The sequence below is a fragment of the Bacillus rossius genome, chromosome 1 (genome assembly GCF_032445375.1).
Source record: "Bacillus rossius redtenbacheri isolate Brsri chromosome 1, Brsri_v3, whole genome shotgun sequence".
NCBI classification, from domain to species: Eukaryota; Metazoa; Arthropoda; class Insecta; order Phasmatodea; family Bacillidae; genus Bacillus; species Bacillus rossius.
The window spans coordinates 207,751,824-207,775,320 of record NC_086330.1 but is presented as its reverse complement, the minus strand read 5'-3'; positions in this window follow the sequence as shown (position 1 = coordinate 207,775,320).

Here is a 23,497-nt window from a genome sequence, read left to right as displayed (position 1 = left end):
ATAACATTACTATGTTTCGAATAGATTACATTTAAACTGTAATGTTTCTGGAATATTTCATAAACATTTCATTGAACACATAGTACTCATGTCTATAAACGAAGTTTCAGTAATATTTCAGAAAGATTTGTTTGGTAATATTACATTGTGGTTTATTCTGAAATGTATCTGTGACATTATATTGAAACTTCCCATCATGCTTTATGTCACTGAAGTTTAGAAATCTTTGTTGTCGTTGTGTATTATTTTTTGTTTTGGTGCAGTATTTTGGTACTTGGATTTTTATATGTGGTGAATAAATTGTAAATTTGAACATTATTTATTTCATTTTAGTTTGCTATTTTTTGTTATTACTTTCGCACATAAGCAAGTATAAAAACAATATTTTATGCGTCTTCGAAATGTGTAAAGCTGTAGGTTAAAAGATAAGAATATTGTGGAATGTCTTTTTTTTTTGTCTTGTGTTGGGTTACTATGTTCAAACATTCCCGTGCCATATTTATATGTGCGCTGTTTTCAGTCTGATTTTTAATTTATGTGATGCATTAACAGGATATTCGCGATTTAATAAAATTGCTAAAGCATCTGCTTACTGTAGCTATGCCACTATATGGTCGTTGACTGTAGAACATGAATGCTAATGTATGGTTTAGTTCTTTTAATGTTATATTTAGTTAAAAATCACACAAATATAGGCTTAGGGTAGAGCGGGGCTATTCTGATCACGGGGTGAATCCGATCATAATAAGAAAATTGGCAACACAGCAAGCCATGAGCCGAAAGGAAACAATATCATCCCATCAGTCGCAAGCTGGGAGTGTTGGTGTTCATGTGGTAAAAAATTTCCGTTGTTATTCTAAACTTTGCTGTGTGTAAGGAAGCGATTCAACACCAAGGTAAGTCACGCCATGCATTTTTATCACTCTATATAAAATCTCACGTTCCAAAATAAGAAGCTACAATTACAGAAACGAGATATCTTTTAGTATTTCGGTTTCTTCACGTAGCATATTTACTGGAAAACAATATCCTTGTATCAGTTCTGATAAAAACCAGTTTCCTCTTACAGTTTGGATGGCAAAGGTAAAAGTCGACAAAATGGGGCAAATCCGATCACGCTATTGGGGCTATTTCGATCACAGGAAATAATTTATTGCTCTGGAGAATACAACACAGAAAGGATCGTATTTATCAACTAATCTTAAAAGCGATTACTCGACACTGCTCTATTGTCACGGTGCACGTAGCTGACAGAAAAAAGTATTATCTTAATGTTTCAAGGATAGCTGAGGGGACAGTTAGAGACCTAGCTGTCGCCAGTTTGTAGATACTGATGTTTATCTTTTCGACTACCGCACATTCCGTTGCGGTAATTGGTTTCACTGCCGATGCTTGGCGGGTCACACCCTATATTACTCAAGAAAGAGTTGGCTCGTCGCACTCCGTGTTGGCCACACTTTAAATAACTCGCACACATTTTTTCATCTCGATGCCATAAAATAAAGGCATTACCAACTTGACATATATAAAACGAAAAAGTGTCAAGTTTGTACCTTGAAATATGACCATTGGTTAAATATTGTCAGAGTGTTTGCCATCCAGAAATTTTACTGGTTCTTAGTACCAGCCGCTGTGTGCTGAAATCTAACAACTTTAGAAATGGGTCTTCGGGGATCATAGCAGCATAAGATTTCTCGCAACAAAGTTTAGTTAATTACGGATTTTCTTAAACATCTTGATACTGAAATCTAATATTGTTATTAATAATTTATTTAATCTCCAAATCCTTTCTGGAATACGAGACGATAACAGAATTCCACACTACACAAGTTATAACCGAGATAAACATTTTGATGCATTTTACTGAAGTGTTGCATGCATTTAAAACATCTCAAATGTAAATCAACACTAATATGTACAATGGTTGTGAATTTCAGATGGTCAGAAACTACAAAATAAAGAACACCACTCTTCAGTGGTCCGAGGAGTTTATGTCAAATGCTATCAGCAGTGTCCTCCATGGAGAAACAACCATTGGCAGCTGCTAACTTACATCAGGTGCCATTCACCACACTTCAGAACAGGATCCAAAAAGTAAAACTACAGCAGTTATTAGGAGACAAAGGGAAAGAGTGCAAACATAAAGTTGGTCACCCACCTGTACTAAATGCTGAGGAGGAAGATGAACTGTGTGACAGACTGCTCAACCTGTCGAAAAGAGGCTTTGGTTTGACCACAATTCAGGTAATAAATGCAGCTTACTTGTATGCTGAAAAGAAGGGTCTAAAAATTCCATGGAGCAATACCGAAAAATTGTCTGGTAAAGATTGGCTTGGCAAGTTCATGGCCAGACATCCTCAACTCTCTTTGAGGAAACCGGAAGGTTTGTCAAAAATGAGGGCAGCTGCCATGGATGAAAAAGAATTTAACGACTTTTATGACGTCTTTGGTGATTTGACGAATGAATTAGAACTCAGGGAGAAGCCAGAGAGAATTTATAATGTTGATGAGTCTGGATTTCCTTTAAACAATAAGCCATCAAAAATCATTTGTGAAAAAGGCCAAAGAGAAGTAATTAAATTGACAAGTGTAGAACGTGGGGAAAATGTGTCAGTAGTAGCTTGTTTCAGTGCTAGTGGGGTGTACATACCACCATTCGTGATTTTCAAGGGTGTGCGGTATCGAGAGTCATACTGTGCTAATTTGCCATCTGGATCTGTAGCAGCAATGTCTGAATCTGGATATATAAATGAGGACCTATTTCTCAGATGGTTGCAACATTTTCAAAAGCACAGACTCCCAGGGAAATGCCTTCTTATTTTGGATGGACACGCATCACATTGTTCGCTTAAATGCCTGAACTACTGCAGAGAAAATGAAATTGAACTTCTCTGTTTACCACCTCATACTGCTCATGTCCTTCAGCCTCTAGATCGCACACTATTCAAACCATTAAAAACTTTTTACCATCAAGAAGCAACCACATTCTTTCACAACAACCCAACACAATCGATCACCAAGTCTGACTTTGGAAAGATTTTCACAGCTGCGTGGAACAAAGCTGCATCCCATGGGAATGCTATTAAAGGGATTCAGTGTACTGGTCTCTACCCATTTTACCCTAAGGCTATCTCGATGGATAAATTTCTACCATCTGTAGCTTTCCGAGCTGAATCTTCTTCTACATCAACAAAATCATCCACGATGCAAACTTCAGGTCCTTCATCTGATGTTTCTCTTGATCATGTTCAAAATAAGTCACACAGCCAACATTCCCCGTCCAAACACACAGTTTGCTCCAGTTACCAAGCTTCATCCACCATGTCCATATCAGCTTCTACGTCCAAGTCTCCCAGTGAACAGGAACTCATTGGATTTAATGACATCATTCCAACCCCAAACAAATCATCTACAAATAGGAATGCACCGAAACAAACCAGAAAGCAGAAATCTCGACATCTGACATCGGATGGAAACATCAAGGCAACAGCAGAAAAAGTTAAAATTGCCACATTAAAAAAGAAACAGATATATTGCACAGTGAAGAGACGAAGACTGTTTACAGAAAATGAAATGGACTCTAGTGGAGAAGAAATCCTCATCATGAAAGATTCGAGTGACGCACCATGTGGATTTTGCAACAGAAAATGGAGCCAGTCTGCCAATAGAGGGGACTGGATCAAGTGCCAGAAATGTAGAAGCTGGTATCATGAAATCTGTGTGGGTGCCAAAGGAAAGAAACAATTCAGATGCGGTAAATGTGTGTGATCATGATTGCCCCACTATGATCGGATTTACCCCGTGTGTGATCGCAATTACCCCACTTGTTTTGTGAATCCTGTGATATCACCTTTTAAAGAATAATTTTTTTGTAAATTTATATGTGCCATTAATTACCTTTTTCATTCCAGGTATATTAAGTATACATATTGAAGTTTATGCTCATGTATTTTCATTAACCTAATCTTATTTTCAACAATTTATTTTCACAACACAATTTGAAGTGATCGGAATTGCCCCTCTCTACCCTATAGGTTCCTAAATATTTTGGTTTTAATAGCATTTGCTTAAACCAATTTATTTTATTTAGTTATCACCTTCGGCCTTTTATAATATACTTAATTAAATATAATTCATAACCTATATGTAGTTAAGGGTAGGTAATGTATGTTTATTTACTGTTCACAACACATAAATTAATTCTGTTGTATTTCTTTTAATATAAATATTTAAGTAAGTGTTTAATTTGAAATAATTTACAATTCTGCTGGATAAGTAATTATTTTTATTATTTTCTGCACTCTGTAGTACTCACATCGTATGTTGTAGGCCTACGTACAACTATTAATGGAAATTTAATAAAGCCTGCTATTATATCTGGCTTGTCATGAATGTAATTTATTGTAAGTGAATGCACTAGGCCTACACATATAATGAGACAGCGTTGTTTCATTAATTGCCATTTCGTTTAACAAAGTTATTTCTAAAATCTGGCTTTCATCTTATTGGTGGGCTGGGATTACAGTGCAAAATAATTGAAATAAATATTATCCTTTCCCGCAGAGAAGGTCCAAGTCTTCGAGTTGTGTTGTACTAAGCATAAGCATCATTGGTATTTCTATTTAAATTAGTTTTTCTTATGCAAAATTATAGTAGTAACCAATTATGTTTGATTTGGAGAGTTTGGCAAAACCTAATTCCATCCATTATATGACAATATAGGAAACACGTTTAATGATTATTTATTAGATTACATGTATATAGTTAGGTTTATGTAGTGGTAGCAATTTAAATAATGAAAATAAACATAAAATATGCACTACAAAGGATAATATTGAGAATCGGCTCAAAAAATTACTATAAATTTTAGATTATTCTTGCACTTAAACATGGGCTGAATTGTAATGATGTATCATCACAGGCACAGTCACATAGACATTTATTAGGAAATCAATAGGATTTTAATAATAAATTTAAGTTTTGTTTTAAAACTTTGCTTAAAATGTGTTTTTATACAATGTCATGGTCCTCTTTGCATTAACGAGACACCATTAAATTGATTATTAGGAATGTAAATAGCATGTTAAGAAATTCCCAGTGAAGAATTATTCCTGCTTAATAAGTTTGAAAAAAGATGCATAGGTTGCAATACCAATTTGTCCCTTTTAAGATGCTTTCAGTTTTGAAATTTATTATTGGCTTCAGAAACTTTTTTTTCAGTTTGCATGTTAATTTAAAAATAAATAATGTTACAACTTAGTGTCAGCATGTTTAAAAATCTCACATACATGTCATAATTGACCTGAAACAAGTTAAAAATAATTGTTTTTTTTTTCTTTTCTTTTTTTTCAGCAAAAATCTCCAAGAACATCTGCATAGAGAGTCATTTAAAAATTTCATGTATTGTATATATTATATATATCGTTTTTTATTAAAGTCTACTTCTCAGACTACGTTGTTATTTGTTATTGAAAATAACCCTTTGCATCTTTGCCTCTATTGTTAAGTATTCAAATGGAGAGAACCTGGTTTGACCTGGTGTGGCTTTCTGATTATGGTTATACATGGTTCTTAACTTACTTCAGGTGCATTCTTGGCTGGTTTCATAACATAGATCATATAAGTTACAATCCAAAACCCTATTGTCTGTTTGAATAAGTTTCTCTATCTGTAATGACGTCATTGTTGACGAGTTAGGCCAAACTAGCTACCTTCTATTTTGTACAAAGTATAACTCACCATGCATATTATTTTTTAATTTTGTACTGCATATTACAAAATTATTTTTATTATTTGTTTACAATAAATTTGTGATCTCATCTGAATATAGGTTGTGTGGAAGTACTGTTGTGTTAATATTATTTTGTGCATTTACTTTAAAAATTTGGATTTTAGAGCCCCTATACACTATTGCCATATTGTATTTGTTGTTTTATCCTTATATAGTCAATTTGGTAGTATTAAAATACAAATATAAAACCTATCTTAACCCACGAACTTTAGGTAGATTAACATGCTATCTATAGAAAAAATTAAGGAAACCAGATTTTTTATGGACTGTCACTATTGTATCTTCAGCAAGTCACTGGCATCTCAATGTTAGGGAAGCTGGATCAATTTGAGCTCTTGTCTGATACAATAAGTCTTTCAATTAGGGAAAGTGACATTGCAATGTTAAAGAGTATTTCTCATTGCACATTTGTTTCATTCCCATACATATTCCACTACTTCACCACCATCTCATTTCATTTAGGCTGGTCAGACAAGTTTTTCGTTTAGAGAGGACAGCCGATTCCAGTCCAGTCTCATTTATGTTGAGCTTGTGTGAAATGGAAAACAATATGCAGATTATAAAGCTATAGGTACGATGAATTTATATTAAGACTGCATTGTTTCATATTTAAACCCTCTGTAAATTAGTATATGTGTGTTTAAGAAGAAAAATACATTAATTATAACATAAAATTGTTACATGTCTTTTGAGAGTTTTCAAGCACACATTTTTTTCTTGCAAATGTCCTAATCACAAGCACCAGCCATATATACTGTAGCATCAAATAAGGAGAAAAGTATATCACAATAAGAGCACAGGTCAAGTCTCATGGCTGTTTATTAAGTTAATACCTGTTTCCTGTGCAACATACAAGTCGGAATTTTCTATTATAATATGTTAGTGTATTGTATATAGGTATATTAGTTTTTTATTTCTATAAGATTTGTTTGAGGTTGAATGCAATTTTTTTCTTGTGTGTATCAAGTATTTTAAGTTAATGTAATTCCACATAATTATCTAGGCCGCTGATACTGTACACAATAACAGTGTCGTGATTTTTGAGAATGTCAACATCTGGAATGCAATAGAGAACCACACCCAAATTCTCAAGACATTGTTCAAATACAGATAAAGACATTGATGGACAAGTGCTCATTTATGATACTCAAAAACAAACTTGAAGTGGCCATAACACAATGGGTTGTGAAAATTATATTTTAAAATGCTCAGTAATCATGTCTCCTATGCAAGTGGGGCTTGGTTGTTATGGATTAAGTAAATATTAGCATACTTTCTGTGCTGAGCATAAGGAGATCACATCCAGATAGATTGGGAAGCCTTAATTTAATTTATTCATTACAAGACGACATTGTCATTGTATTAATAATGTAACCTTTGTGCATTAGCTTGTCCCCTTTTCCCCATGTACTGATGTAGATGCATGACTGCCTGCCTCTATATCACATTCAAATTCCCCAAAAATAAAATCCAATGGACAGGAACCATGGACACCAGTGCTGGGCTTCCTATGACATTCATGTAAGTTTCATTCACTTTGCAAGCATACTGAAGACGTATTAAAATTTTACTTTCGTGACCATAATTTGTTTTAGAATAATAAAATAGTTTCTAGCCTAAATTAATGTTAGGTAACTCTGGTACGCTAACCTGGGAAAACATCTGATGTCTAATTAGATTAATTAAATTATTTCTTTAACTTGGTTCATATATTTATATATATAAATTTATCTCAGTAGGGTTGAGAATGTGGTTTCATTAATTTACATGAATTGTTGTATTTTGTCGGCAGGCCTTTTTAATATTACATATGATAAAAATTATAAGCAAATTTTTAATTGGTTTTTCAGCAATTTTACAAGCCAAATTATCAAGTAATATAATCAATTATTATTACATTAAAAACGACAAAAATTTACATTCTATGCCCTACCAGAGCACATCTTTAAAATAATCTCAAACAAAATAATATTATATCTATTTTTTATATAAAAAATGACACATTACTAAGGACAAGCAAAACTTGACGAAAACAAGAAGATACGAACAAGATCATATCAATCCACCGATTAACACTTTCTAAGAGAGTGGTCAGGGGGCATTATGCACAAAGTGATCAAGAGGAAGTGTACGAGGGCATTCTGTGATGAATTGGAACACAGTCACTGCACTTCACTGCGACTAGCTGGCCAATGCAGCTGTAACATTATGGTATCTATTAAAGTGCAATACTCTTTTAAATTATAAATATACCCTCAGTCAACCTAATTTCCAGAGGTATTTTTGGGCACATGATACATTTTATATTTCAGATGGAAATATTTTGGTTAAATGTTTAAGATATATTGAAGGGACATTAGTGAAAACATTTCAGAAAGGTTACCATTTGATGTTGTAGGGAGGTTTCATTGAAATATTTCACAGGGCGAACATTTTGACGTTTCTGAAATATATCTGAGATATTTCAGGTAGGTTGCGAAATGTTTCATAAATGTTACAATGTTTTAATAGTTATATTTCTGAAACATATCTGTAACATTTTGTGCGGTATGGGCGTGAATCATACCAAGGGCGCAAATCTATCGCATATATAATTATTTTAATAATTTAACTTATTTATGATTTTTTGGATTTTTCCCGAAATTATAGCTACATAATTACAGATTTACAAAATGGTGGAGTTAAAGCCTTACTGAAGGTTGGTTTATGTGGAACTTAGGCCCTATTTTAGGATTTTAAATATAATTTATTAAATAAGTATTGTTATATAAAATTAATATATTTGTATCTATCGATATAGTATTTAATCAAGGACAGGTACTGATCGGATAAATCAGTATATTAATTGTACAATTTTATAATTTTGTTTTTATTCTTTCTCAGAATTTCTAGCTAAATAATTATTACTCTCCAAGATGGTGTCAAAATTTCAAGATAGCGATGTCACAGTAATAATAAATGATTACTGCACTCTAGCAGGTATAATTTTACCTTGATGGTAGCAGATAGCATGTGTACTTTGTGACACTAGTGTTCCTTGTGTGTGATTCCGTGTGTGTTAACTAATGCTCCTGGTTGTGAGTACTGAATTCATAATGGTTTATTCAAGATGGTCACTATCATCAAGATCAAAGGTCCAAGTTGCAGCTCAAGGTCAAACATCATTGTTAGGGGAGCGGGGGGTAATGAGGATCAGTGGGGAATGGCGATCACCCTCTTTTCTCTGTTCCTATGCATGTTGGGCCCATCCCGACGTGTGCTGCCATCTCTATTGACGCAATGGAACTACGTGCTCTTCCTACATCAGAGTCGCGTTGTTCTCCTGTGTGTAAAGTGGTAGTTTTTTTGCTGTTTTCTTGTAATTTTCTGCACTTATTGCTTTAAATGTAAGTAATGACAATAGACATATCGTCACTAAATAGTAATATTCACGTATTGCTAGTTTTATTGACTATTTTAATGCCAAAGTGATTTTAAGAAAGTTAATATTAACGTTTCTGTTGCGACCAATAAGATGGCGGGCATGTTGGGGCAATGGAGATCAGTGTGATCGCCATTCCCCGCAATTTGTCATGATGGTTTAATTTAGTTTATTGCGTCAATTAGATCTATTTTGAGTACATTTTTGGACAAAGACGTTGGTCAAGTCATGGTTACAAAATACAAAATATTGAATAAATAATAAGAAAAAATTTATTCTGAAACACTGTCAAACAATGTCTTTTCTTCTGTTGGTAATCATGATTGTAAAAAAAGCCAGCGTTTACATTGTTTGTAGCATTATCCTGAAACAATTGGTCTGACGCGTCCTATTTTTTTGCGTGCACTTAATAAATCGCGGCTGGTCGAGGCAATGTGTGCGAAATAACAATGCTAGTGTAGTAGGGCCCCTAACAAATGCATATTGAAAACTTTTTTGCTATGTATTGTTATTTGATGATATCAATATAAGGGCAACATTTTTAACTAATGATGTTTGTAAACTTCTGTGTTGTAAATTATTTATTTACAATAATTTGCTAGTGATAGTTGAAACAAAGGACTTCTATTATATTACTAAAATGGGTCAATTTTCACTAGAGCTGGAGTTTTGGGTCAGCCACCATAGCGAATAAGCTTTTCTAAGAATTACGCGTGTTATCATTCCAAAGTATAGGCAGCGTCCATACACAAGTGTTATATTATACGCCGGTGGTTTCTAGTCAGCTCATGAAAAAAATTGAGAAAAATGAAAAAAATAAATGGAATATAGGTCATAGTTTTAGTTATCAAAACACATACGTAGAAGAGCTTTTACTTCACACTTTATGTAGCTGAAAGTGTTCATTTTATGGGGGGGAAAATCTGATTTTTCGAAATAATGTTCAGAAATGCATACATTTATTCAAATGCAAGAGCCATTATTTTGGAACTTTTAAAAATTGGTCATTAAGAATCAGACTTCTTTTTACCCTTGTAATAGGCTATTCCTACGGCAATATTCATTTTTTTTTTTAATTTCAGATGGTTCGTACATATGACCGAAAAACTCAAAAGGCAAAGTGGACTCTGAATAATATGGAGAATGCTCTTAAATGTATTGAAAACGGAGCTAGCATTCGCAGTGTTTCCAAAGAGTACAAGTATCCTATATACGACATTACAAGGTTGTAGCAAAAGTGGAATTGCCAAACCACCTTCTCTGGGTCGGAAGACTACATTTACGCCCGAGGATGAACGCGAAATAGCTTGCTACGTGAAGAAGTTGGCTAATATGTTTTTTGGCTTAACTCCTCTTGATTTGAGAAGAGCGGCGTTCGAGTTTGCAGAGAAGAAAGGACTTCCTCACAATTTCAATAAAGCTACCAGAATGGCAGGGCGGGACTGGCTTGATGGATTTCTGCGAAGAAACTCATCGCTTTCCGTTCGAAAGCCTGAAGCAACAAGCATGGGGCGAATAAAAGGTTTCAACAGAGAAGAAGTGTCAAAGTTTTTTAATAACATTGAAGATGTAATGTCCAAGCATAAGTTTTCCCCTTCTCAAGTATTTAATATGGATGAAACAGGGATGGGGACTGTTCAAGAACCTGGCAATATAATTGCGCCAAAGGGACAAAAAAGAATTGGTTCAGTTACGAGCTGGGAAAGGGGGGAAAATATTACTGTCATATGTTCAGTGAATGCTGCTGGTAGTTTTCTTCCGCCATTGTTTGTGTTTCCACGAAAAAGAATGAACCCTACTCTTGAAAAAAATGGACCACCTGGAGCAATGTACACATGCTCAAATAATGGTTGGTCAAATGAAACCATATTTATGGACTGGCTTCGACACTTTCACGACCATGTGAAATCATCTCCAGAGCAACCAGTTCTGTTAATCGTTGACAACCATTACAGCCATGTGACGCTTGAAGCATATGACTTTTCGAAACTCCATGAAATCGTCACATTTTTTTGGCCACTGAAGAATGCGTACCATAGGGAATGTGATATTTTTATGAAGTTGAATGCACAGAGAATAATTAGGCCTGATGACTTTGCAGCTCTGTTCAATCGTGCCTATTCACATGTAGCCACAATTGCCAAAGGTGTATCAGTATTTAGATTCACAGGCATTATGCCTCTGGATGTTAATATATTTACAAATGAAGACTTAATTTTTGAAATAGAATGTGGAAACCAAACTACAGTGTCCCAAGCTTCCTCTTCACAATAGGAGTCTACGCCATGAAATGAAATGCACACAACATAACCAATTGCCGCATCCACTTCTACACGGAACAGTCCTACAGTTTATTTCGGAAGTGTTTTGCCTCTACCCGCAAAAGCACAATCAGTGAACACTGTTTTGAAAGGTAGAAGTAAACAACATTCAGAGATATTGACTGCCACACCACAAAATAAGAATTTGGAAATGAAGGCCCAAAAGAAAATCAAAAAAAGGAAGAAAAAACCTAACGAATCTGCACAAGGAAAGAAAACAAAAGTGGACACTACATAAAGAAAAACTCCAGCAAGAAGATCCAGAAGGAACTTGAAAATGGAGTTTGCTTCAAGTGATACATCTTCAGAGTGCGACAATGTTGATAACAAAGATCTTTATGACGACGCTACAAGTGATGACATTTCTGAGTGCGACGAGGGAAAATGCTTAGTGTGTGGTGAATTTGGTATGGAAAATGAAATGTGATATAGGTGCACAGTTTGTGGGCTTTGGGCTCATTCTCTCTGTACTGTATGGGAGAGTCCTGAAGGCTACACTTGCAACTTATGTGTACGTAAACATTCCAAATGATTCTAAAGAATCAGTTAACGATGTATAGGTACTTCTTACCTACTTTTTTTAATGCATACCTAGTCTATTTTGGATGTAGACTTATTAGCTGCAATTTTTAAGGCCAATTGTACCATGTAAATGCTGGTTCCCTGTTAATAAATTATTAATATCCGTTAATGTAGCCATAGTTATCCAAATGACTGTATATCGTTTATTTTTTCCAGTTTTAAAACAAGTTAACACTTGATGTTTTGATCACGATTGCCCCATATCATGATCGCTATTACCCCAAACTGTGGGTAATGGCGATCAATGTAGTACCTGTACTTTTTTTTAAATGTTAATGTTTTGTTAAAAATTAGTGGGTGACTATAAAATAATATAGTCTAATGTGTGCCAAAAGCGTATGATATTTTTCACTTCGTTAATAATGTTTTTTTTTTATGTTGAAAAACTGATTTCAGCTTAAGTAATCGCCTTTCCCCCCTGCTCTCCTAATAGTCAATGTGAAAGGTCTAGGTCAAATGTCAACGTCAAAGTTTAAGGACATGTTCTAAAGTCAAGGTCAAAGATCAAGGTTAAGGTCCAGGTCAAGGTCAATGTCAAAAGAATGTCAATGTTCAAGGTCAATGTCAATGTACAAGGTCATGTTGATAGTAATAGTTCAAGGTCAATAGTCAAGATCATTTCAATGGTCTGGGACATGGTCAAAGTTCACAGTGAAATGTTAAGATCATGGTCAAATTTCAAGATCATGGTCATCGCACTAGGTCAGGTAAAAGTTCAAGGTCAATGTTAAAGGTCTTGTGAACGAAAATTAAACCAATATGACGGTAGTGCTCTCTAGAAGACGAAAACATGTTGGTGACCTAAATAGGCTAAAATCAGATGTCGGATGTGACGTCATACTAGCGGTCGATATATACCTTAACATTAGTGGTGGCAGGTCAGTTTGCCGGTGGCTTCCGTGGAGGAGGGATCTGTCGTCGGTTTTTTTGTTTTTACTTTTTTGGCCCTTGCCAGGATCGAACAAAAAACGCAAGTCCATTTTTGAATAATATTTTATTAAAATTTGATTAGTTAATATTTTAGTTTTGTCCTGAATATCTGATTTGTCTTGAGTGAAATAAAATATTTCCACTATTTTTTGTTCAAATTATTTACAACAGACTGGTTTTATTAAATAACTCAGATCTATGTCTTAAGGACTTAACTCCTTTTTCAAATTCCTGATTCAATTAGAGTAATTGCAGCCCTTGCAGCCAGTTTGAACGATTGTATAATTTAAAGTTAGTTAGAGTGATTTGAGCAGTTGGAGCAAATAAAGTAGGAGGAGCTGTTGGATCAATGTTTGGAACATGATTTGTAAATATTCATTAATTTGTCTGAGTTCCGTCCCAGTAATTAGTAGATTTTCGGTCTAAATGCTTGTAATATATCTTATACGAGTAGTACACGATCAGCAGTGATGCTGTCACAACTTACAAACACACAAGATAGAATCTTCTAAGTTATGTCTTGTGATACTACATCAGATCACAGAACACTAAAACTTTAATTTAAATTATTTATTTATGTTTTCAGTATTTGTTTACGTTTTTATTTGTGCCAAATTTATATATCTTTCATGTTATTTAACTTCTATATTTGTTTTGGATATTACTTTGCGCTTTGAAACCTTTCTTTATGTTAATAATGTTAAATGTAATATCTTTTAAATGCTTAATTCAAGGCCGTTGATTGGCCGATAGATCGGCGGATCTTTTAAAGACATTGTTGTTAGAGACGCTATTAATTTTTGTAAGAGAAGAAAAAACTTCGGGGTGCCATCTTGGGGCTTGCGTGTGTTGTCGCGTCTGGCCTTGCCGACGTGACATTTTAATAATTATTTAATATAGCATCGCTACGTCTCTCGTATTGGAGAGAAAAATACGCCCCGAGCTTCGGTGAAGCTCTGAGAGTATTGGTTATATTGGTGCTCTATCTGAAAACCATATATCGTCAAATGACTATATGCTATGTTAAATACTGAACTGCCGCGTCACTGAATCATAGCACGAATTGTGTTAGTGACCATCTGTCTGATTATGCTAATTGTTTTAAGTCAATCGTCTTTGAATAATATTAAAGCCTCTAGTTTTCTTGTAATTATGGCACAATTAATGTTTTGTATGACTTCACTCAGAGGTCTTGAAAGATTTTGAATTTCATGCGAACCGACGAATACTGAACTAGCTAAATTAATTTTTTTATCTCCTAACCAATGACTTTTCGTATCTGTTGTGCCCAACGTAATTTTATTAGCTAAATAATATGTTATTTTCCTTTTATTCACAAGTGTAAGCAACCTGGTTTGTCATTTATTTTTTTAATGTTAAATAATATTATATATTATAATATTATAATTAGTATTAAACTTATTTTTCTATTTAATAAATAATTAAGTTGGGTACCTTTGGGTACTGGCGCCCATTAAAGATTCAGAAGCGCATGACAGAGATAATTATTAATCTGTAACTGTGAAGGGGCTCATTTATTGTCATAGTAAAGTGGGTTTCAACATGGGGCATTACAGTCTGGTCTAAGTTGTGTGTTTATAAGTTATGATAGTTTTAAGTTATGTGGCTCGGCGTTGCTTTTTTCTAAGTAACGAGATTATCAGTTATGACAGTTCTAAGTTGTGTGTTTTTAATTTGTGATAGTTCTAAATCATGATTTTCTACAATACGACGTTTCTAAGTTGCGTGGTTCTGCGTTGCTTGTTGCTAAGTTATGTGTTTCTAAGTTATGAAAGTTCTATGTTGTGTTTTTCTAAGTTGTGATAGTTCTAATATATGACTTTCTACGTTTTGACGTTTCGAATTTGTGAGGTTCTGCGTTGCGTGTTTATATGTTATGGCAGTTCTAAGTTATGAGTTTCTAAGATGTAATAGATCTAAGTTATGACATTTTAAGTTACGATGTTTCTAAGTTGTGTAGATATTGAATGGGGAAACATTTGGTTGTGTGTTTGTGGCAAATGTTTTCATACAGTCTTATATCCAGGCCCCTACAAAGCTTCTCACTTCGAAAGTCAGGGGACGATGTGTAACTATCTTTACCACCAGCGTTCTCTATGTGGTTCGTTGAAATCTGGGCTGATGGAATTCTCGCACAGTCCATGCATTTAACGGCGAAATTACTGTGAAAAATAAATTTTATAAATTATATAAATTTACACCCAACAAAAAAGCGCAGTTTTTTTTTTCATTCAAAACAAAAGAAAAACCGTAAATTATAAAAGGCTAAATTATTTAAAGATATTTCTAAGAAAATAATTATAAAAATGAACGAAAAATTTAATTTAATACCAACATATTTGTATGATGGAAGTACCGGCCATTTAAATTAGCTAGTAATGTATAAAAATAGTACTAGTTTCTCAGCAACCCAAATTTACTGGGTAGTTTTTATTGCATGGTATTTACAACTGGCAATCATTATCTTGGCCATATTCTTTATCATAGTGAATGCCGATTATTACTTTTTTATTTAAACTGCGTAGTTTAAAGTTTCATGCTATTTTGTTTAATTGAGAAAGTTCTGCTAAATTGTCATTTGTGAAGTGGAAAATACAATGCATAGTCCCAGGGCCGGTGCAAGGTAAATTGACGCCCTAGGCAAAAAACCTTAACGCACCCCCCCCCCCTTTTGGCCGGAGGACACCATAAAAAAAAATTTCTTGCCTCAAAATACATCACGTAAGCCTAAGATTTTGTCAACAATCAAATGTAAGCAGGTTTTTTTTTTACTTTTTTACTTATTACAAATCATAAACAGGTCACTGTGGGCTTTAAATAATTACTTATATCAATACAAACATTCCAAACTGTTACAAAAATCCATTTTCATATAGTTTCAATAATCGTTAAACATATTAAATCAGCTGTTATGTGTCGTGCAGCGCCGCCCCCAGCTACTTGGTGCCCTAGGCGGTTGCCTAGTTCGCCTATATGGACGCGCCGGCCCTGCATAGTCCAATGTTCAATAATAAACTATTTTCGGTGCACTATTACGAGAAATTGAATGCATTTGTGACCACGGTTAGTCACCATGCTATAGCAAATGAATAACTATCCCATAAAACACAGAAAGTAATCCAATTAAATCAAAGGGAAACTATTTCTTAAAGGTATCGTTTTGCACAATTCACAATTAAATATTTTTTTTTTTAGTTTAAAAATTTGTCCAAACAAATTCGCACTTAGTAATCTTTTAAGTACGTGCATGTAAGTAACGAGTTAAATTATGAAAACAGGATGACATAACAAATGTCGTATGCCATTAACCTTCCATATAAAATATATAACACAATTAACTGCAGAATTTTAAATTCATGCAACTGAAAATGTATATATTTAGTAGTTTTTTTGTTTAGTTATAATTAGCAAAATATTATTATTTTAACAATTTATTTTATATAGGTTTATCGCTATAGTTTGTGGTGTAGGACTAAAAAATTATTTTTAAAAACTTAACATTATAATTTTGTACACATCTTAAGGGTTTTCGGATGGAATGTGATCGTAGCTTGACGATTCAAGAGATAAACAGCAGAACACATACTCCGTTCATGGGTTGTTTTGTGAATTTAAATTTGAAACTCATGCAGCGATTAATAACGTTTATTGTTTAAGAGAGTCTAAATTTGAGAACTAGTTTTCTAGAAAAACATAAGTTATATTGTTCCTGAGAATACTGTTGCTATCGATAACTTATGGTGTACACACTTAAAAATTCAGAAATAGTTTTTTAAAGATTGCTCTTGATTTTAATTCTGTATTCACACATTAATTATGTGTTTATAATTTTATATGTAGAAATAGTGTGAAAACAAATTTAAGAAGTTTTTTTGTAAACATACAAAACAAAACCGTTTCTTTCGTATTCCATAATGATAGTCAATTTCTTACAGAGTGGTAAAATAACTGTATGTAATTTTTAATGATTAATGCAGTATTTTGACAATATGAACGTGCAATATTACCTACCAATCTGTACATGTTTAAAGGGCTTCAGCCAATAAACATTCAATCTGGAAAATTAATTATCAAGGATGTAGGTTTTAAAAAAACTTCATGGGGATTTAACAAATCTTTTTTTTTAATTCTGAATTTTTTTCAATACCTAAATTAATGAGGCCAGATTATTGACACAATACCTATATGTATTGTGATGTCAATTAGCATTTTTTGGCACAATTTACAATTTGAATTTCGGACCACAATTTTACCGGTAATTTTATAACTAAAGTTTAAACTTTTTCCGCTCTCTGCACACTCCCACTTAATCTTTTTCAGGCTAGCATACCCACCTTGTTCCCAATGCTAGATCTGATTTGGGCCTATTCTTTGCGAGCCAGCCTGTGTCTCGTCTTATCCCCGCTTTGATGCACGCCCGTCACCTGCAATTCTCCTCCGAACCGTGATCAAGATGGCTTATCCCTGTATTTCCCCATGGCCCTATGTTTCTTTGAGATCTCCTGAGGCATGCACCTCAAGGCACATTAGCGAGTCTTTTTACGAAACCCTCAGTCACGTCTTAGGGCTCAGTAGAGCCTCATTCCCACTGTCATCAGTTTCTAGCCTCCCACCCCCCTTCAAATGGGTTTTTCTGGGAACACTACCCAGAGCACTGACCGGTTCTTAACCCCGGGGAGGGGTGACTTGTCTCAAGGTCTGAATATCAGTGTCCTGACATACCGTCTCTACCCTCTTGTGGCGAAATTAGCAACTCCTCCGAGCAGTTTGTCAAGCTCAGCCTGCCACCTGGCGACTCACACCACAAGCAGTGTCCTGTAGATATTTCGCGAGCCGCCAGATAGCTACATAAGTCACCTTGATTTAGCAGTGCACTCGTACGAGCTGTACAAAGTCGATTTGTGTTTGGTTTCTGCCATCACCCAAGAGATGGTGCTCCGCTCGGGCCGCCAACGACAACATCGAGATATCGATGCAGGTGTCTCTTTGCCATCTACTCGGAAATCTTCGGAACCTTTCGGCCCGGAAGCCGAACCCCCCTCCACTTTCTTTCGAAATCAAGCTCGTGTTTTAATTAAGCGTCGTTCCTGCCACAAAGGGACTCCACGCCTCGCTAGCAGACTGACTACTTCAGATCCTCGGCCAGCATACAGCAAGACTTCAGTCGGTCGTCGTAAGAAAATGTAGTCGGCTAGTCAAAGGATGTTTTACCTAATTTTTATCTGAACCAGTAATTAGTCAGTCTTTGTGCCTATTAGAAATTTGTTTCATTTTGTTCAATTCCTAATTATCCTTATTTATGGAAGTGTCTGCGGCAACCTCGCTTGTCTTCGCCTCACAGCCTGGTGGGCTACCTTCCTGAGCGTACGAGCTACTCCCTGTTTGGTGAGTTTTTGCAAACCTTTTTATTCCACGACTATCACTGTTTTTGGTGGGAATTTTTTCCCATTTACTGACTATATGTGAACCATTTCTGAAAATGTTGGATTTGGGCTTGTTCACATACAGGGTTCAAGAGCCTGAAGCAGGCATGACGACCACATTCTCGTTCCCTTCCTCGGGGAGCCAGGACGGCTAAGGCGCCCTGGCACCAGCTAATTTCAAATCTGTATACATCTACAGCGTGACAATTAGATTACTACTTTAAAGAGACTGTAACATCTTAAACTATTAATTATGGGACTTTAATAACTCTAAACACTTAGAATAAAAACTCTGGAATTGTTAATTTTTTTATCTTTTATTGTTTCTTAACCAGTTACACTATGCCAAAGAAAACCTAATAATAATATTCTAATTAGGGCCGGCCCATACATCAAATGTTATAGTTTTAATATTTTTGGCAACCCATATAGCAAATGTTATAATTTTAATATATTTTGAAAAAAAAATGTAATTTAAGTAACTTTTTAACCTGTTTACTGAGATCATGTTTTTTGGTTTATGATCACTTAAAGTAAAAGATTCCCCATGTTCCTAAAGTTTTTTAAGGGGAAATTTACAATACAATCATACACCAGGAAAAGAATGTGTGACATTATGGACAGATTCATATTTGATTTATTTTAAAAATATTGTATTTGTTATAAACTTCTCTTGCCGACTTCTGCAGTCACGAAAATTTAATTGATATTTTTACCAGGACCAATGTTCATTTAAATGAAATGAAAACGGTATGTAGCTTTCCAGCAGGTATTATTTATGTTGATTAATTTGATAATGAAACGGTGCAAAATAGAGCAAAATTACAAGACTTTTCTAGGACTTCCAAATTTCTAAATTTTTACAAGTAGTTGGCGAGTTGAAAACAAGATGCTTGCATCCAGAAAATGGTGCCTGTATAATTGTATTAATTATCTATTGTTTATTTTGGTAATAATGAGTGGGGTGTTAGATGATATGATGGTAAAGAAAACTGTAACGCATAGGAGTGGGGTGTTCGATGATGTAATGGTAACGAAAAGTGCCGCGCACCGGAGTGGGACGTACGATTGAGAAAGGTGGAAAGTTCTAGAAAACAAAATGGTAGACGTGACGAAATAATTCAGAAAAGGGGAATTTATGTGTATAATGAGACTTTTTTTTTTCGTCGGAATTGTCGTAATCTAAGATGCCCGTCATGACTCCCTAAATCTGAGCCCTAATAAATAAATTAAATGATAGGTCTAAAGATTTACAAGTTAAACTAGGACTATACAAAAGAGGAGAATACACTCACGTTGACGATCCTGCGACCCTCCCTGAGGAGTTTGCAACTCGGGATATTTTTCAGGGGAAAAAAATTAGAATATTTTCTTGAAAAGGGAATTTTTCTCTATGAAAGGGAAATTGTTTCTCGAAAAGGGAAATTTTCATGCGAAATAGGGAAATTTTGGTGCAAAATGAGGTCTTTTGAGGTGTTGTGTCGCCGGAAGTGACGTAATCCAAGATGGCCGCCGTGGCTCCCTGGCTCCCGACCCCTCATCCTTTGTCCAGAACATACCAAATACTGTAAATATGCCATATTCACAGCACTATGAAACTGAATAATTTTTATTTTGTCTTTGGACTTGAATGAACACTATGAGAAAAGATTATTTTATTTTATGTGCTTTGTTTTTGCAAAGAAGTGCAATATCTTTGCTGGCTTGTAATAAAAAGAGAAGTTTTAAAATGAAAATGGAAGTTTCGGATTGTTAATAGTGAGTTCTAAATAAAATGTTTTGTTGTATGAAATAATTAAAGAATTGTCTGCCAAGAAATAGTTTCATCAGGTATGTGTGTACAAATAGGAATAAATTGCAACTAGATACTATCCCAGTGGTAGAGTACTAAAGAGCTCATGACTCTAACTGAGTGATAAATTAGCCGGCAAAAACTTTTAAATTTGATATTTTAAGAACTTTTGATACGTGTTTTGCGCTCAACTATTAAAGGCAACGCTAGATACGAATATTTAAATATTGCTATAATTAACTTCTGCAGTGATCATTTTTTTTATTTACAAATCTATGACACTCTAGGTTACACTGGCAATATTTATATTTAAAATAAATATAAATCATACTGTGAGGGTTAGTTTCCCCGCAGAACTGACACCATAACGTGGGGCCTTTCGAAAAATCTAGTTGTAATTTTTTTTGTGATTACTATAATTAGTGTACAATGGAGACTCGTGGACGCAGCCGTACGAGCTCTGTACGTAATTCTAGGGATAACAGTGAAGAATCTATTACCTATAGGTTGCAACCCATTGTAGCGTCTCCTTTACAGGTAGATAGTGACGATGTAGAGGCCAGCCAGCATCTGGAGCGGCCAGAGCCTGCCATGTTAACTGAGCAGTCAGTTACGCCAGGATCTCCGACGGATTTGTCCTCCATGATGCAGATGGTCATGGAAAGTTTATCACAAATGAAAACTGACCTTAAAACTGAGCTTACGCAACAAACACAACACCTTACGCAACAAACGCAACAAATTAAAACTGAGCTTACGCAACAAACACAACACCTTACGCAAGAATTTAGGCAAGGACTGAATGAAGTAAATAGCAGTGTTGTAACAATCAGTAACAGATTGGAGAGACATATAGAAAGTACAAAGCAACAGCTGATAGATATACGGAAACAATGTGATGATTCAACTCATGCATTATCTCAGGAAATAACTGATCGTCATAACCAATTGGAAGGTCGTGTAGAACAAATAGCTGAGCAGGCTGCACGAAATAGTAAAAACATTAAATAAATAAACAGTGCATGTCATGAAATAGTTAACGAGGCAATAAACCAACACCATGCGGAAGTAGACGAACGCATTACACTCGTACAGGAAAAACATAATGAAACTAACGCACAGTTAGACGTACGTGTAGTACATCTGGAAGAAAAGGTGCTTCAATTACGTCTAGATAATATAATTAATACTAGGGTACCATCAGCAGATGTAACGACCAATGCTGATAAGCACACACACGAGCGTATTCGCACAGTTAACTACACGCACGACGAGGCACAAGACTCGCCTAGACATACGTCATGTAAGAGAGTATTATACCAGGTAGCGGTTATGCATCACCCTATTCGTCAATGGTCTGAGTCGTTACCACAGTTCTCAGCTGGAGAAAACGAAAATCCAATGCGATTTATTAAAAAATTTGAAGACTATGCGTCCATGTTTAATTTGACAGACGAAGAATGTTTGAGATGCATGAATTCGGCACTTAAAAATCACGCGTATTATTGGTGGGAGTTGAGCCAAGTTTTAACGCACACTTACGCCGAATTCAAAGACAAATTCCGACAACAATTTTTGAATACACGAGTGCAGGGAAATTTGAGGTCACGCCTGCATGCAGAGAAATATTATCCAGGAAAATCCAAATCCTTGGAAAATCATTTCTCACAAATGTATGAGAAAACGAGATATTTAGATCTACAAATGGATCTTGAAGAATTTGTGTCTATGCTTATATCTCAGCTCCCAATTAGGTACCAAATACATTTTACCGGAAGACATTTCCACGGCATCACGGAATTTCGTGAACAGCTAGTAGCATTCGACCGATTGGAACGACTGTCACGGAACTCTACTGAAGTAGAGAAGCCAACACAGCAAAAACCAGCGCCCTTGTACCAGCCATGGAAGGGAAATAATGAAACTAGGCACGTGAACCTTAACAGTTGGCAGTACTGTAAAGGTAGCTATCAGAACAAGTCATACAACCATTATAGAGGAGGAAAGAAAAGAAACAATTGGTGGAGAAAACGCAACCGAGCTGACAGTGACGACGAAAAATATAGCCAAATACAACTACAAAAACAGCCGCGAAATAATGAGCGGGAGGAACAGTCGAGCAAACACAGCGGCCGCGAGGAGGAATCAGCTTCGCCTCGTCGGAAGTCAGACAGTGGGTCGTCACACCATCAGTACCGTCAGCCATAACAGCAGCTGACATCATCTGCAACGGTTCAGCAACGTCCCGATTTCAGCTGTCCACCACCGATATTCTCATATCCACCTCACGGATATTTTGATAGGCAGGCTCCTATACCGCCTAATGGCAATACATTACAGTCAGATCAACAACTTAGCAACATGACTGATGACCTCACTGCTGTTATTAACGACAGGCAGCGGTCATCAACAAACTGTTAGTAATGTAATACTACCTACGAGGGAGGAAGTAGAATCACTTGTCCACGATCGTCTGGTGGCAGAAGCAAAAGATCGCCAGAAGCGAAAGGTCGCCAGAAGCGAAATAAAACCTCTCGCATTAGCAACTTTAAGGTTGGAGATCTAGTACTAAAAAGGACCGCACCAACAAGCAACAAGTGGTCACAAGTCACACGTAAACTATTCATGTTATACAGCGGACCATATCAGGTGGCAGGCATAATTAGACAAAATTGCTACACGCTACAAAATGTTACGACTGGACAACATATTGGTAATTTCAACATAAATCAATCAATTAAGGCCACATCATACTCTTGTAATATGAATAAACCAACAGCGCGGTATGAAGCTACTATTACGTTTTAACTACGTCAACCTGTATTATTGTTTCAGTATAAATATATAAAAAAAAGTTGAGGACATTTATATTAACCTCAATTTGTTCAACGGTGTGTATAAGGTCATTTTGTTTGGTTAAAAGGAAAACTGATGAATACAAGTGTCGGGTGAACTGGATTAGTGTACCATGTCTAGTGTTTATTGTTTAATGTTTTGTATTCGTTATCCAGTTTATTTAGTTTGGAGTCATGTGTGAACTCCCAGGCTATTTTAGGTTCAGTACGAACTTTAATGTTCAAATTCCTAGGCGTTGACCTATTTGGGATGTACTGTTAGCCTAAATATTTATTGTACCATTGACCCGCAATTTGTTAATCAATATTTTTTTTCTGCGATGAGCATTGTATACACACGCATAGAAAATGTATTTATACC